Below are 18,341 nucleotides of genomic sequence, written 5' to 3'. Positions count from 1 at the left end.
ATAAGAGAAATGCAGATGAAAACAACTTCAATATTCCATCTCAGTGCAGTCATACCACTCCTTGACATATATCTAAAGGACTCATCCTACTGTAGAGATACCTCTACATCCATGTTTATTGCTGCTCTTTTCACAATAGTTAAGTAATGGAAACAAAATAAATGGCCCTCAGCTGAAAATTGGATAATAAAAATGTGGTACATGTATACAATGGGGCTCTAGTCAGCAAATAAAAAAGATGAAATTTGTGGTAAATAGATGGAACTACATATAGACTGTTATAAGTGAAGTGACACAAACTCAGAAAAACAAGGGACATATATTCTCCCTCATTTGTGGATCCTAACCTCAATCCTTTATATACATGTGTATGCTGATGTAACAGATAGAGCCAGGAACCAGAAAGGGAAACATGGAGATAAAGGTAAAGAAAGAGCCTGAAAGAGGGGGATATTAAGGAACAGGTTTATATGTTGGAAGGGGAAAAAGTACGAATATTCTGCTGGAAAGGAAAAGGGAGGGATATGCAGGAGACCATGGGGGTGGGAGAGGAAGAAACTGAGTAGAGGAGGGATAGGGAAAGTGGGTGTAATCAGAGGGAGGGTAGAGATAATGGTGGCACTGGATTGGGAAGGGAAGAGGGAGGCTGGACTGGGAGAGAGAGGAGAGATGAATGGGTCATGTGTAGTGTGTGACATGGGAAGCCCCTGAGAGCTACATATATGGTGTCTGAACATTACCGCATGTGTATATCTGGGGCTTGTATGGCAAGGAGCACAGTGCTAAACAGTAGAGACCTCCATTTGAGTGACTGATAGAGTAGTCCAAGAGACTTCCAAAATAATATAGGCTATTGCAGGAGTCCTTTGTTATCTCCCAGAATTTGAAGGTAAGACCCTACTGCTGAAAACAGTTCATAATTCGGATACAGGACTTGGCACAATGAGGCAGCAACTTGAAGCCCTTTCAGTGGGAGTGAATTCATGAATGTCTCTGTAATTTTAGCCAAACATTCATAGCTAAAGAGGTCATAGATCCTAGAGAAAACACAATCTTTGTCATAACTCTAGAAAGATGAAGTTTCTTACCATAAGCTAAATATGGATTGTTATATTTTCAGACAAATATACAGTACAACAGTCATCAAAGTACCTTCTTTTCATAACAAATGAAGGCTAGGGCAGATTTTCACAAGTGGTCACACACAGAAAATGTACATCTGAGAGATGTCTAGTCCTAGGTGGCCTATCTACAGTGAAACCTCTATACCTAAAGCTCTTGGAACTCAATGGAGCAGAGGATGGAGAGCATACTGGTACCTCTTTCAAATATCACCAGTGAAGCTTCCTCATACAGCAGAGTTTGATGCACACAGAAGACCAAAACTAGCTGATTTTTAGAGAATCAGAGACTGCAGAGCGTGTGGCCTTGGATAGGACTCCTATATTAAACCTCACCTACCCATGGCTCAGGTACCATTGCAGAAGGGGGCGGGGGTGGAAGGATTTTAAGAGCCAGGGTTGGTTCTGAACATAGGAAAACAGAAGCTTTCAGTCCACTGGAAAGTTACTCACGTGAACTTATGGCTGTATTGGTATAGAGCACAAGACTTATGCCAGCTCCAATATACCAGGGCCCAGTATGGTGCCAAAGAAATGGGTGGTGGGTTGGCCCTAGCCTGAGAATTATTAGAGACTGATTACTGCTAGGAAAAGGAGGGTAGACCTTCCTTAATATTGCTGCATAGGATGAGTAGACTCCAGTGGATGAACTGGCACTGAAGGACATTCAGGTAAAATGTTTAACTGGATGGGATTTAACGTGTATGGCAGAATACATGAGGTTTGGTGTAGGGGTATATGGGAGCATGGCTGTGGGAGGGAGTGCGGGGGTTCTTCCTGGCTCGCAGCGGCGATCGGGGCAATGGGGGCCGAGGAGGGGGAGTGCACTGCCTTCCCAACCTTCTGTTCCCAAGGCACCACCAAGGAGGCAGGGAGTCTTGTCTAGCAGGAGCTCGTTTATTAAGCAGTAGGTGGGTGTTTATACACATTTGTCAGCATTAGGTGTCCCGCCCCTGTCCTCTGCCAAGATGTGATTGGTTTCAGCCATAAAGCCTAATTAACATTTTAGGTTTCTGTCTCCCAATCAGTTAAGTTTCCATTTCCTATCTCCCTCTGCCCACATGGTGGGACCAAGAGCAGGAACCTCCTCCCCTCAACAGGGTGTGGTTTCTTTTTCTCATAGCAGGTCCAGGTGTCAGAGATGAGATACAGGGGAAGGAGGAGGCATACCAACAGTCTTCTGAAGCTGGTCTGGCCGCACCCCAGCTGCTTCCTCTGAACAGTGTGCTTTCTCGCCTCTTGCCTCCTGCCTCAGTCTCCTACAACGGGGGTCTTAATTTGATTAAGAACTGCTGTATGAAATATACAAAAGCTCCATAAAATATATTAATAAAAAATTACTTTCACTGACAAAAATTCTGGACAGTATTCAGCCAGTCCATTCATGAACTCAATATAACTATTAAAGTTTTATTGTCTACTCTGAGCCTGTACAAGTATGAACCTGTGAAGAGTCAGCTATGGATGAGGAGAGGCTTTAAAGGATGCAGATGGACCCAACTGACTAGTGGGTACTGATGAATCGAGGAAATGGAGAGACATTGCAATCAGTTGCAGGATACTTGTGAATCCACCCAGGCTCCAATGCAGATCTCTAAATCTATTGCCACATGGAAATGTGATGGAAAACACCTTGGATCTCAAAATTAAACACTGTAGATTATGAAGATGATGTTGATAGGGATGGGAGGGAAACAATAGAACAAGAGATAGTGAGAGTCAGTGTAATCGGAATCCAATATATGTACATTTGAGATGTCAAAGAGCTATAACATTTTTCCCTTTTAATATACTTGTAAAATTAGTGATTTTATGATAATATCAAGAATTGAATATATTATATGTAATTGGTGCATATATGTACATATGTATTAGTATTTTTAAAGATATAATACTTATTATTTGAAGGTTAGTGTGGTACATGTAAAATGCTTATTTAATAGTAATCAAAAGTACTTGTATACATGGTTAAGTACTAAAAAGAATAAAATAACCGATAAGATGCTCTACTGAAGCCGCAAAATTAGAATAAATAGGTAACAAATATGAAGCACAATAAACAGAAAACTAACATAAATATTTTAAATGCCAAACAACTGAATAAACAACTCAACTTCCTGCCTTCAAAAACAAACTCACACAAAATATATGTACCAAAAAATGGAAGAGAAACATATTTGAATATAGTTTTTTGAAACAAAACAAAGTCATGGAGAAAAATATTTAAGGATAATACTAATCAGAAACCTAAAGTTATATTAAAGTCACAGAAAGTACATGCTAGCACAAGGGAAGTTTTCAGGGGAAAAAAAGTAGCATAAACAGGAAAGAATCAATTTTTAGTTATGCTTTAAGAACTACTGTAATTATTTTCCTATTTTGTTTTTCTTCCTCAGTAATTGACTAATTAAGGGAGAAAATCCATAATGTTCAGCTCAAGAATAATATCAAGTAATTTGTTTCTATCAGCTTTTATAGAACACTTCATTGTATAAAAATACATATTTAATCAAGCTCACATGGGACATTAACCTAAAAAGACCAAATTATGGACAACAAAACATATCTTAATATACTTAACAGAACAACATAAAAAGTATAATGTCAGTACTCAATGCCATTAGACTAAAAGTCAGCATCCAAAACATCCCAAAACATTTGGAGAGTGTTCGACACATTTATAGTACATAGATGAAAATAGCATCCCAATAAAATTTTGAAACATTCTCAAATAAATGAACCTGCATCATAACTTATCAATGTTTTTGGAAAATAAAGGAAACATTAATACTGAAAAATCATAACATCCAATACATATATTATAGGAGAAATGTGGGATATCAATAACATAATTTCCTGTCAATGGAATCTACACAATGGAAAACATTTCAACAGAGGTGGGTGGTTACAGCAACATAAGCTATCCACATAATGAATTGTTATTTAGTGATGAAAAATGAAAAATTACTTATGAAATCATGAAATGATAGGAAAAGAAGCTTACATGCATATTGCTATGGGAAAGAATTAAACCTAGAAATTAAACCTATGTAAAATAGGTTCTAACTATTTGTCCCTCTGGAAAAATCAAAGCTTCAGAGATAGTAAAATGTTGGTGTTAGCAGTGAGCCCATCAGGCTTTGGTAGATGGGTCCAAACCAAAGGCCACACAGATAAACCCCATGGGACACAAAACAAAGCAAAACATCAGGAACATGGAAAAGATTTGTGAGGATGAAATGGGGCTGGTAAGAATGAGAGGTAATGCGAGGGTTGTGGAGAGAGTAACCAGAACACACTATATATGTATAAATGTCAAAGAGCAAAACGTATTAAAACATTTCAGTGCTTAGGTTGCCAGGACTTCAGATGAAAGACAGAATAAATAGATAGAGCCAAGGTTACTATTGTTGGACAATGAAATCAGTTTTCTTTGTTAGTTATCCAAATCTGTATGCAAGGAGAGAAACCTACTGTAATCTATGTGTCTATTAGTAAAATATTAATATTTGCTATTGTGCTAGATAGCTTTAGTGTTAACTTGACACACCTGGGTTGAGGGAGCCTCAATTGGGGAATTTCCTCCATAGGACTGGCTTGTAATCATGTGTATGTGGTATTTTTTTGATTGATAAGTGATGTGGGAGGGTCCAGCCCACTGTGGTTGGTGCCACCCTGGGACAGGTGGGCCTGTGTTGCATAAGAAAGCAGGCAGGAGTAGGGGCAGGGAGCAAGCCAGTGAGCAGCACTCCTCCATGGCCTGTGCTCCAGTTTCTGCCCCCATTTTCCTGTGCTGAGTGCCTACTATAGGCTCCCTTATGAACTGTGACCCAGGAGATGTAAGAAAAAATAAAATAATCCCTTTCCTCCTCAAGTTGTTATTGTGCAGAGTAGTTTGTCACGGCAATGAAGAAACAAACTAAAACAGAAATTGGTACCAGACAATGGGGCACTGCTGTGACAGACTTGATGGAGGATTGTGGAAGTGGTTAGAACTCTGGGCTCAAAAACCTTTGAGTGCTTAGAGTTAGTTGCTCTGGAGCTTGAAACAGTTATGCTGAAAAAGTTGTAGATGATGGAGACCTGGCTTGTAAAGCTTCAAAGGGAAGCAGGGCTGTGTGTATATTTTGAATTGCAAATCTGTGAGTTCTGGTTGGCTGAGGCAGAAGAATCATCTGTGATCAAGAGACAAGAACCTGAAGTAAAACATTTGCTTTACTGGATGATTAATGCATGTTAGCTGGGGCTGGAAAATCAGCTGTAAGTAAGAAGAGACCAGCATCACTGTGGTGAAATCCCCTGGGAAGCGTTTCCTCGGGGTCTGCACACAGAAGCTGTGGTTGAGAGGGGACCTGAGCCTCCATCTCTAGCTGAAAGCAGGACTTGGTAATGTGTAGGATTCTCTTGCATGGTTCTGGTGTTGAAAGCATGAAGGGGTCACAGAAAGCAGCTGAGGCTTGGCACTCTGAGAGGCCAGGAAAGGCCATAGGTGAAAGTGTATCTTCAATTGCAGTAAAGACCCTAGGATTGAAGGGGTCATGGAGAGAGTCTGAGGCTTTGCACCCCAAGAGGCAAGAAGAGGCCATTGGTAAAGGTATAACAACAGTTTCAGTGGAGATCCCAGGTTTTACAGATGCAAGGACCATGGGATGACCACCAACAGCAGGGGCAAGTGTGGAATGGAGCCACCCTGGATCTTTGAGACAAGGTGTGTGTGCTGTGAATGGCAGAGTCAGAGAGGTGGAGCTGTCAGAACTGTTTGGGGCCCAGAAGATGGTGAGTGAATTCCACATGTCCAGCCTTGAACTACTTTGATGCACCCCAAGAGGCAAGAAGAGGCCATTGGTAAAGGTATAACAACAGTTTCAGTGGAGATCCCAGGTTTTACAGATGCAAGAACCAAGGGATGACCACCAACAGCAGGGGCAAGTGTGGAATGGAGCCACCCTGGGTCTTTGAGACAAGGTGTGTGTGCTGTGAATGGCAGAGTCAGAGAGGTGGAGCTGTCAGAACTGTTTGGGGCCCAGAAGATGGTGAGTGAATTCCACATGTCCAGCCTTGAACTACTTTGATTGACTTTGGTTTTGCTTAGGTGTGCCTGATTCTTCCCTTTGAAATAAGACAGTACTTGTTTTGGATTTTACAGGAGCCCCAATTAAGAGACTTCTAAAAGAGACTGTGGACTTTTAAGTGTTTGGATTTTTTGAGGACTGTGTGGCTTTTAAGATTGTGTTGTCTTATGTTGTGATACTGATGTTAACATCATATCTTGGGGACAAGAATTGGAAAGGTTATGGTTTAATAGTGATGTGTTTGTATGTCAAGTTGATAAGGGGACAAATGTGCTGGATAGTTTTAGTGTCAACTTGACACACCTGGGTTGAGGGAACCTCTATTGGGGAATTGTCTCCATAGGACTGGCCTGTGGCCATGTCTGTAGGGAATCTTCTTGGTTGAGAAATGATGTGGGTGGTGCCGCCCCTGGGCAGTGAGCCTGATTGCCTAAGAAAGCAGGCTGATCAGGGGCCAGGGAGCAAGCAAGTGAGCAGCATTCCTCCCTGGCCTGTGCTCTAGCTCCTGCCTTCAGATTCCTGCTCTGAGTGCCTACCATGGGCTCCCTGATGAACTGTGAACCAGGAGATGTAAGATTAAAAAAACCCTTTCCTCCCCAAGTTGGTATTGGTCAGAGTAGTTTGTGACAGCAATGGAGAAACAAACTAGGAAAGCTGTTAAGTTACAATTGTTTTATCATAAAAGCAATATATTAATAAAAGAGAATGTGGGATCAGGACGGTAGTGAAATTGCTGCATGCTCTTTTTCAATTCACTTAAGCTTTTTAAAAAGTTTATTTACAAAAACAAAGCAAGCAATTTTCTGTATCAAATAAGTTTATGCATAAGCATATTGATTGTATAAAATATGAATAAATACTTAAAGATCTAGATTCTAACTCTATGATTGTAAAACTGAAATAAAATACTGGCATAGTTACAAGCACCTATATCTGAAGCTAAACCAGGATTGGCTCTTGAGTTGAACAAGAAGGCAAAGACACATTGCAAAATAAATAAATTTATATTGCTCCACTATCTTCCATCATTACCAACAACATGCTATAAGTGTTTATTTAAAAAATATCATTTTATTATAGAAAATTGTTCCTAAAAGGAAATCAAAAGTAAAATACACAACTAGATTTTTCCAGAAGACATCTTCAGAATTCTTGTGTCCTGAATTCATATTAAAATAGTTAGAGTTTTTCAAGTGGAATTTTCTGCTATGATAATGAGCAGAAGACATTGAAATCCTGCAAGATAATAAATATTCATGTGATTGTGTTTATGGAAATGTTAGATAGCATTACAGAGTAAAATCTCCAGATTTCTGCTATATAGAAACACTGAGATCTGCATATACACATTAAATGTAAATGGAGGAAAATATTATAGCTTCATGAAAAAGAAAGTCATATTCAACTCTGTATGCATAAGTAGAGGATAGAATAATAACTTTAATTTTGAACTGTGATATTAACTCTAATAATTTCTGATTTTTGAGCCGAAATGTATGATTTCATTAATTTGTCTCAGAGTTCTTAATATAAATTTTAGCTTTCAACCTGTATCATTTAGTTTCTTAGTATTATATTTGCATTCAAAGCAAACACATACAGAAGGCAATAAGTTTCTGAACCTAGAACCCAAATAAGTTATACTTTGGACAAGTATAATGACAACTATGTGCCCAGAATAGAACCTTTTATTTCATTCTGCCACTTTGAAATATGATTCTTCTTGGTAGTTACCCTCCCTTAGACTTTTCAAATAAATTATCTATAGCTGTTCTTAGATGACTCTTGGACATTAAGCTATATATGAATACATTAATTTCAGAGTTGCTGTTTCAATCAAAAAATTGCGAATTTTAAGCACAAAAGCTGCCTAATTTTTGCCTAGGAGAGATCCATGTTCCAAGCTGAGGTATACTGTAGTCAAGTTGCTTGTGTATGAGTTTGTTGATTGGATTTTTTTTTTCTGTTCTCCATTTAACATTTCTCCTCTTGGTTATTAATTCAAGTTGTTGAAAGTTGCTGTGATTGCTCCCTGGGTAAGGGCAGATGAAAGGAAGAGTCTGCGGTCTCACTCACTGTAGATATTTGTACTCAGATATACAAAGGAACTGGCGTTCTGCTAGAACTCTCAGCTGGAACTCAAATGGGCTTATTGTCCCACACATTCCTTCTTCCAGATTGGTAAGCATTCCTCATCTCATCTTTATCCCTTGGAGTAGTTCTTACTGGACATGACTTCAAGTACTACTGCAAAATATTTATTACTTCCAAATGGTGGTATAGCTTTTTCAAGATACAGCAACACCTCATGGAAGTCAGACCTAGGTATCTGTATTTGCCAGATAAAAGGAACAAACCAAGTTATCTCACTGGCTTTATCCAGGCTTGGTAAGATGTGTAGATATTTGCCAGGATTTCTTTCTGGGGCCACTGTCATTATAGGTATGTATAGGTATGACTGAAACAGTGAAGAATAGTGCCATGACTTCTTCTTAATAGCTTTCCATTTCTTCACTTTGTTTTCATGCTATTTTATCCATGATACTTCAAATGAAATTTTAATTTTTACTACTTTGTCCACACATGTATGGTTTCTGGCCCAGGAATATTTTTATACACAGTATTTTATTTAGGTCTTATACAAATTCCATAATGAACATTAGCCTTTCTATTTTTAGTTTATAAAGAAATTGAAGATTAGAAAAATTGAGTCATTTTTATTTAACTGAATGCAGTAGTAAGTAGTGGGCACTGTTACCATTTGTACTTATCAAAAGCTTGTGCTCTGAGTCCTTTTTCATTGTTAGATACCTGTACCATAAAGATAAAGAATGTGTACATCTGCATTTTATTTTATTTATTTTTTTGAGCAAGGTCTCATTGTAACCCCAGCTGATATGGAATTCACTATGTAGTAGGCTTGCTTTGATCTCACAGAGATTCACCTGCTTCTGCATCACAAGTGCTGAGATTAAAGATGTGTGCTGCCATGCCTGCCTCACACTTGAATTTTTGAAACTATGACTAGAGACAGGTCTTCTATGGAAAACAAATGAAAATAGATGATCAGTTCTATTCTTGGATAATAATAAGTTAGTTGTTTATTCACTTTCTTCTGTTCAAGTGGCAGAGTGCCACTTTATGACATTAAATACATTGCATAACTTATCAAATTTCCCCAAAACAAATATGCTTTTATAAATTTGGATGTTTATTATGGTATAATTGAATCCTCTGCTTATTTTGATTGCATAATATAGTTTCCTATAGATTTTTGTCTTTATGATTTTAAATGTGAATTCTGAGAGCTTTCGCCATGATATTCAAGTTGAATAAATGAATAAGATACAATTACAATAATTATTCCTCAAAATCAATGTACATCTAATAATAAAGTGATGATTTCAAAGCCTAAGTTCCTGTTATACACAAACACTGCAAACCTCATATTTGTTAGAGTATGAACTTGAATATACTGCAAGTGGTTTGACTGTAAGAAGCACTATTTAACAGCCACACATGAATGAGAAGTAAAAATTTGTGTCATAATTACAACATAATATCATAGATGCAAATATAAAAGTCTATATTTAATTCAGTTTGTAGGTTGTAATTATCATTGATATGTTGTTAACATACAGTGAATAACAGGATAAAAGAGTCTAATTTATTCTTTGTCAATACAATCGATTTATAATATAATCACAGCCTATTTATAATATCTTCACAAGTCTAGGGACCATTCTCTTGTTTTTACTGTCTGGTGTGATAATTTTTCTTAAAATATGAATTTATTTCACATATGTATTTAAGCTATTGACTAGAAACGTTTTATGGGTAATCAATATCTTAAAAATTGTATTATACTTTAAAAAACAGATGAATTAAGTTTATGAAGCTTGTGATGAACTTTATAATTTGTTTACTTTAGGTCCCTGCTTCTATTTTATCTTCCATGCTTTTTATCTATATAGCTTGATTTCTTTTTCAGAGCTGAGCATCAAACCTAGGGGCTCATGCATGTTAGGCAAGCAATATCACGGAGCCATATCTCCATTCTCTCTTCATATTTTTAGTGTAGGTTTTATTTCTGCATACATATAAAATAATTAATTCAATTATCCTTATTTAGATATGCAAACAGAACCATATATGGAATGAGAGTATGTCTTACTGGTATCCATGACTCCAAATGATGGCAGTCTCAAGGTAATAGAGAAATATCCATGAAAGGTCAGAGTCAAGTGTATCTCCTACCTCCCCACCTGTGTTTCTCCCCTTACACAGTACAGTAGAAGAAATTATCAAGATAGTTATCCAGAGACTAGCAAAAATCTATTAAAATATTTAACAATGGGACTGGTCATGTAGCTCAGTTGGTATAGAGCTCAACTACCATGCTTAAAGTCCTCAATTTAATGTTCAACAATCATATACAATGGCTTTTGGTGGTGCAAACCAACCTGTCTGTATCCGGCATTCAGGACTAGGGCAGGAGGATCAGAAGTTCAAGGTAATCCACTGGTATGTACTAATTTGAAAGCCAGCATGGTGCCTAGTCCCTTTTTCAAAAGCAAAAACAAACCAAAACAAAGGAAATAATAATAAAAAATCCAGCGCATGTTCTAAGGAGTCGTAATTAATAATGTTATCTTATTTAGGTATACTTGTATAGCTCACAATAATTTATGCATATTGCATCCACATGCTGCTAAAGTATAGCTGAAATTTATTATATGTCTAATGTACTTATTATTTTATGCAATATTTTTATTATTTTTCATGTATATAGATATATTTAAAGTAACAACATGATGCCTTCATAAACAGAGTGAACTGGGTCAGTGAATTTAGCATACCCATCATCTCTAAATTTTTCATTTTTAATAGTTGAGAAAGACATCCTTTTTAAAATTTGAATTTGAATTTTAAGTAAATATCTTTTGAGTTTTATGAAAGAATATATACTTATTATTTATGTGTTTGCTCATATTTGCACAAGCATTTCAAGACATTCATAAACCAATGATGAAAAGAATTTTACAATTACAAAAAGAATATAAAATAAGGTTATTACACTAGAGAAGGAATGCATGTAAGAGAAGAAACTCAAGCCAATGGCATTGAATGGATCTCCAACAGCACCATAGAAAAAAACTTCCCTAAATTAAGGATAGATATACCTATAGAGATTCAAGAAGCAAAGAGAACAGCATTAATACATGATCAGAACAGAAAGTTCCCACAGCATATCATAGTAAAAATGAAGATCCATCAGAATTATTGCTGACATTTCAATGAAAACTATGAAAGCCAGAAATGTCTGGAACAAAGTATTATACCAGTTCAAACAAACATGGATGCCAACGCAAAATGCATTATCCAGGAAAACTATCTATCAAGATTGAAGGGGAACAGAAAAATTTCCTTGACACAAATAGGCTGAAAGAATTCATGTGTTCCAAACCAGCACTGCAGAGAATGCTCAAAGCAATACAAAGGATCAAAGAAAGGAATGACAGTGTCCAAGAGGCTACAGAAAGAAAATAAAGGTATAACAATGGAAACACAAAATAGGGCCACAAACACAAAAAATTAAAATGACAGTATATAATACACACCTTTCAAAAACAACACTAAATATCAATGATCTTAACACCCCTGTCAAAAGATACAAGCTGGTGCAATGGATCAAGAAAGAAAACCCATCTTTGCTGATTTCGATAGAATCTTCTCATCTTCAGGGATAGACACTATCTTAGGGTGAAAGGATGGAAAAAAATATTCCAACCAAATTGTCCTAAGAAGCAAGCAGGTATTGCAATTTTAATATCTGACAAGATAGACTTCAATTAAAACTCATCAGAAGAGATAAGGAGGTTAATGTGATATTACAGTCATGAACATATATTCACCAAACTCTGGAGCACCCAATTTCATAAAATCAGTAGTCCAGGAATATGAAACAGAGATTGATACTAATGAATTAATAGTGGGTGACTTTAATACCCCACTTTCTTCAATAGACAGGTCAACTGAACAAAGAATAACCAGATAGATCTCTGAATTAAATGACATACTGCATGAAATGGACCTAACAGATATATACAGAGTATTCCACCCAACCACTAAAGAATACACTTTCTACTCATGGAAGTTATTCTAAAATTGACCATATTCTGGAACACAAAATAAATCTCAAAAAGCACAAAAAAATGAAACAATGTCATGCCTACTATCAGACCACAGTACAATACAACTTATAATCAACAGCAAAAGAAGCTCTACTAAATATATCCCTCAACTCTCACCAGTGAGGCTCCCTTGTGCATCAGAATTCGATGCACACAGAAGGCCACATGTGGCTATTTTGGAGAATAATTGACTGTAGAGTGTAGGGTGGGTCTCCTATATAGAACCTCACCCACCCACGGCTTGGGGACTATTGCAGAAGAGGAGATGGAAAGACTGTAAGAACCAGGGCTTGTTTATGAACACAGGGATGTGGGGGCTTCCAGGCCACTGGCGGCTTGCTCATGTGAGCCTGTGGCAGTGGTGGCATCAAATTTGTGACCCATGTCATCTTAGAGAAACAAATGCCCAAAAGGGAGGTGGGAAGTAAAAATTTGTGGGGGGCAGCACTAGGTTGAGAACTATTTGAGACTGATTGCTGCTGTGTAAAGGAGAGTATGACTTACATATGCCAACTGGATGGGCTGACTAGACTCCAGTGAACACATTTACACTGAACAACACTTGGGTATAAACACCCAAATGAATAGGACTCAGCATATATTGTGGGGGTATGGGGGAGGCATGAATGGGGGAAGGGGTGCTGGATTTGAGTGGGAAATGTATAAAATTTAAAACACTCAATAAAAAATAAAAGACTTTTTATTTACTTTTTGAATAAATATTTTTGAAAATATTTTATTTAATATTTTTATGTGTATGACTGTTATGCTTGCATGTGTGTAAGTGTACCTATGTTGTGCAATGTCCACAGAAGTTAGAAGATAGTATCAGATCCCTTGGAACTGGAGTTATGAATGATTATTACCCACCATGTGGGTGCTAGGAATCAAAACCATGTTGTCTATATGAGCAGCAGTGCTCTTAACCATTGAGTCATCTCTCCACAACTTGAATCCATATTTTTACTGATATCATTAATGTTTTTTTAATAACAACATAAATGGAAGGTACTTTAGGGTCTACCAACCTGATGATTGGATGACTGAGTGGATTGTGTGTATGAGCACTATTAGTAATCTGTGGAGGTGGATGGATGGATGAATTCATCTTTACTGTTCTTCAGTGAGACATGGTAAAATAATAAATGACAAGTAATGATCATTTTCATCCCGTGATTATGTAAATGCTTCACAGGAGGATCTTTATTATGAACACTGTCATTGAAATCACCCTTCCTTCTGTTGACTGTGGCTGAATGCCTTTGACAACCTGATTACTAAGCACTTCGTAAGATGGAGCATGTGATGCTGTCAGTGCTCTGGAAGAAATTTCACTGTGAATTCCTTTGCTGTAAGCAATATTTTAAAGCAAATATTCTAACACATCCATAAGGTGTGCTGAGCTATTCCAGCATTGTAAGTAGTAATGGCTCTTACAACAAATATGAAGCCCATTACTGTTCTTTGAATCATGTTAATGGTTATTTAAAGCATCACTCATGAGGTTATTTCAGTCAGTGATACAAATGGGTTTATAGAAGCATTTGTGTCATGCAGAAAATATTTTCCCACCTCAACAATACTTCACAAGACTTCACAAAATTGTTGATGGCAGCATTTTGAAATATGCACCTACCTGTTTTGAAGGGAGTTTTTTTTTCCAGAATCATTTTAATATAATACACACACCACACACACACACACACACACACACATACACACACACACATTGGTTCAATAGAATATATACAATTTTATAAATATCAGTGATATGCTAATTTAGTTTCTGTATTTTTGCATAAAATACCACTGATAATTAAGTAAACAAAGAATATCATTAATATATTATGTACAAGTAAACATGAAAAATAGGCCATCAAAGCCAGAAATAATGCTAGCCATTTACACAGAAGCACTTTGATTTCATTCATTCACTACACATTTTTATCTGAAGACATACACTGTAGAGAAACTGAATAAAAGAAACAAAAGAAGAATATATAACTATTCTTTTACTTGCATTTATAATCTGGTGGCAGACAAAGAACTTAGAAAACAGCATTAAAACATAAAAGAGGCATGGAATGATATGCAAGAGGAGAGCTGAAGTTAGAAAGATGATAGCAGTTTCCATGAGTCTTATTCTCAGCTAAGTGGACATTTTGACGGAACAGAATGGAAAAGAAAGTTCTGTAGGAGGAAGTCTGTATAGCACATGACTAAGAGCTTTAAGGAATGCCTTATTCAGCTGAAAACAGTGCTTATGATTGAGTGATAAAAAAGGAATTGAGAAGAAAATACTAAAAAGTGTGAGTTATATAATCTATATGGTGAAAAAGAGGCAGTAACAAAATACACAAAGTTATTGCTTCAATAGTTTCTTTCCTCAAAAGTCTATTAGTGCAAATATTTGAATAACATGTTACATGTCTGACACATTTCAAAGATTTTTGAAAGTATTAACTTAATTCTTCAAACAAAACCTAAAATAAAAGAAAGTAGTCTAATTAAGCGATTTTTTTTTCAGTTAAAAAATGAGACATGTTACTTAAAGTTGCATAGATATTGAGTGGGAACATGTGAATTAAAAAGCAGGTAATTTAACAACTAGATGTTATCACTTTAAAGGGTATTGTTATGCTACTTTTCTTCGGCTGTTCTCTTTTGAAATAATCTAAAATAATGTTTAATCAAGTAATGACCATGCAGATAATTCAGTCTTAGCAAAACTTATCAGTCCAGTGATGAAAAAAATCATTTTTAGTCATTTATAGGCTGCCTTAGTTTACAGATTTTAAATAATATTTAGTAACTTTGAAATACTTTTTGTGCTGTTGTAATTCAATTTTACTTTTTTGAACTTTGTGAACTGTAATTATTTACACAGCAGAAGGGAATGTGTAGCTATGCCCAAAGTATTCTATGAGAACTACAGCAATGTTTTATATGTTTGTTTGCAATGCACAGAGACTACAATCTAGTGTCTGGAACATTGTCCTCACAATGTTTCCCAAAGCTAATGACCTTAATGTGCTGCCTTGTTCTGAGTTCAAGTAAAATTTCAAAACAAAATGGAAACAAATTAACACCAAGCTATCCTGACATTTTAGGGCTGGATTTCTCAGTCTTTTAAATTCAAACAGGGTTCAAAGCTTTAAAGTATATGCCTACGTATAATAAATTATCCAGAATATGAAAACATATTTCACATAATAATGTATGAAAAGAACTTTAACACAATCCTCTGAAGTGCTGGTCCAACACAAAATTTTGTTGTTCTTTTAAGCTTATGTGTTTGTTACGGGTATTTTATCATGAATGAACATAGACCTTATTGTTAAAGATATTACACACACACACACACACACACTTTAGTCATCAGATTTAGAAAGGAATTGAGCTGGAATTGAGTTGGAAGCATCTTGCCTGAGGGCTAGGTCTCATACTATCAGAAGGTGCTATACAAACTGCCAAGGGAGAAGAGTAATCCATAGTCCTACAGGGCTGCAAGGCCTGTAAAATACAGCAGTAACCTGTCTAGCAAGATAATACTTATAGTGCAATAATGGTCCTTATATCTTGGGGGAAGCCAAGAACTGCCTAAGTGGAGGTAAGTAAGGCACACTAAACTGGAGAGAATTCATGTCTGCTTCTGTAAATCTGGTTAACTCCTGTGGCTATAGAGGAGAAATTACTACTGCAATTTTCATGAAGCAATATAGCCTCTACATATATTCTAAATATTTATCCTTAAACCCACATATAATTTAAATTCCCAGTCCTCAACAAAGGAGCTTATTTTACCAGCAGACAGATGTTACTACAAAGATTCATGGTCTATATACAAGAGATACCTAATTATGGAGTACTCAGTCCCAATGGTACATCGACAACAGAACTTAGATACCCAAGGCTTAGGAAGCGCCAGAGGACAAAAGCATTTGCAGCTAAATAGTGTCTTTAGACACAATAGGGATTCTGCACCAACAAAACCTCAACAGTATGGTTTCCTAAACAAAACCTTCAAGATGAACAGACCAATCAACATGCCAGCGTGGAAGGTGGAAAATTCACATGGCCCCACCCTTAGATGAAGATCTATTTGCAGTCAATGACTACTATGGGGGATCACATTTATCCTCAAAAGATATTCCTGAAAGGCTATAAATCCCAAGTTTTCAGCCTTAAACACATCTACATATGTGTAGCAGTAAATGGAATCACTAGATGTTTTTAAATGTGTGTGTGTGTGTGTGTGTATGTGTGTGTCTATAAGTAAAGTAATTATAGAAGGAGAAGTAATGAATTGCAAGTGGGAGGACACAGAGGAGTAGTTAGAGGAAAAGGAGGAATGATGAAAATACAATGTACCCCAAATATGAAATTCTCAGAAAAAAACAACTAAAACATTAAAAATATTTAGCAAATATACACCAGAGACCCATACATACTTATTAAACGTATGTGTACTTAAGCTCTTTAATAATTTCTGTTCGAAACCTCTTTAATCACATAGGTATATTGTAACAATCCCTAATCAATAAAGGTACAAGAATATCATATAAATATATTTATGCATTAAGCTCTTTTCTATTTCCCATTTTTATCTGAATACTTAAAATCAATCAATTAATTTTAATGCATATAAATTTCATGCATTTGGCTCATTTTCTTTAGGCAGACAGACATTATGTGGTTTGGGTATCAGGACAACCTTAGCTTCAGAGATATCCTAAGGAGCTCTCCTATTTCTAGGTCATATAATAGTTTGAGAAGCATAGTAGTATGCTCTTTGTTAAGGAACTGGGAGAAGTCGGCAGAAAATCCATTCAGCCATGGCATTTTTTTGTTGGGAACATTTAATTCTTCATTTTCTGTTGCTTTTTCTTGTTGTTGTTTGTTTGCTTTGATTTTAGCTGCTTAGATACTCCATCCTCTTGGTTCAAATTTGGTAGGTAATATGTGTAAAAATTCACTCAATTTTTCTAATTTAACAATATATTAGATTTTAAAGAGTATTTTTAATGATCCTCTGGATTTAAGTGGTATCTATTGTAATATTCCTTTTTAGTTGTTTTTTTTGTGAATTTCATACAATAAATCTTGATCATATTTAGAAACTTTCCACTATCTACACACCCTGTAGACCCCTCACTGGTTTTCCTTTTAATACCCTAATTATATTAATATATTTTTCTGTTTCTCTACTTTGGTTAACTTAATTTCTTGCCCAATCAAATATGCATATCTTTTCCATGAACCAACATTTTGTTTCATTGATCCTAATATTGTTCTTATTGTTTATATTTCATTAATTTCAGCTCTGATCTCTTTTTCTTTACAAACTTTGGGATTGGTTTCCTCTTTTTTTCATTTTTTAATTGATGTTTTGCAAATTTTATACAATATATTTTGATTATATTAAAATTCCTTTCCCTATCTGCACCACACTGCCCAATTTCATGCAATATATTTCATAATTTCTCATTGAAATATGAGTCAAATTTGTGTCTCAAATATCATTGGTGGGGATTCATCCACTGGAACCTTGTTAGCCTACAAAGAGTTACACCCTCAAAAAGAGGCTGAATGGCCCCTTCCGAGAACTCACCAGCTTACAATAGGTCCGGAGGTAGGGTGGGAGTTTCTTATATACTTTCCCATGTCCATGCTGGAATTTTGTCAGGCTTGAGTTTATGCGGTACATGTAAATCTGTCATCATTTCTGTGAACTCGTATGAGTACCTTCACAGCTGTCTGGAAAACCCTGTTTCTTTGCGGTCAGCCACTATCTCTACCTCTTATCTTTTTGCCACATCTTTTCCAATTATTCTTAAGCCTTTGGAGACTGAAGTTTTATATAGGCGTCCAGTTCAAGTAAATTCACTCTGTACATTGGCCATTGGTAGGTTTTTGTTAATCACTATTGCATAAGAGAGCTTCTCTGGTAAGAG

Source organism: Nannospalax galili, unplaced genomic scaffold (genome assembly GCF_000622305.1).
Source record: "Nannospalax galili isolate Female #2095 unplaced genomic scaffold, S.galili_v1.0 scaffold918, whole genome shotgun sequence".
NCBI classification, from domain to species: domain Eukaryota; kingdom Metazoa; phylum Chordata; class Mammalia; order Rodentia; family Spalacidae; genus Nannospalax; species Nannospalax galili.
Note: the sequence above shows the minus strand (reverse complement) of the source record.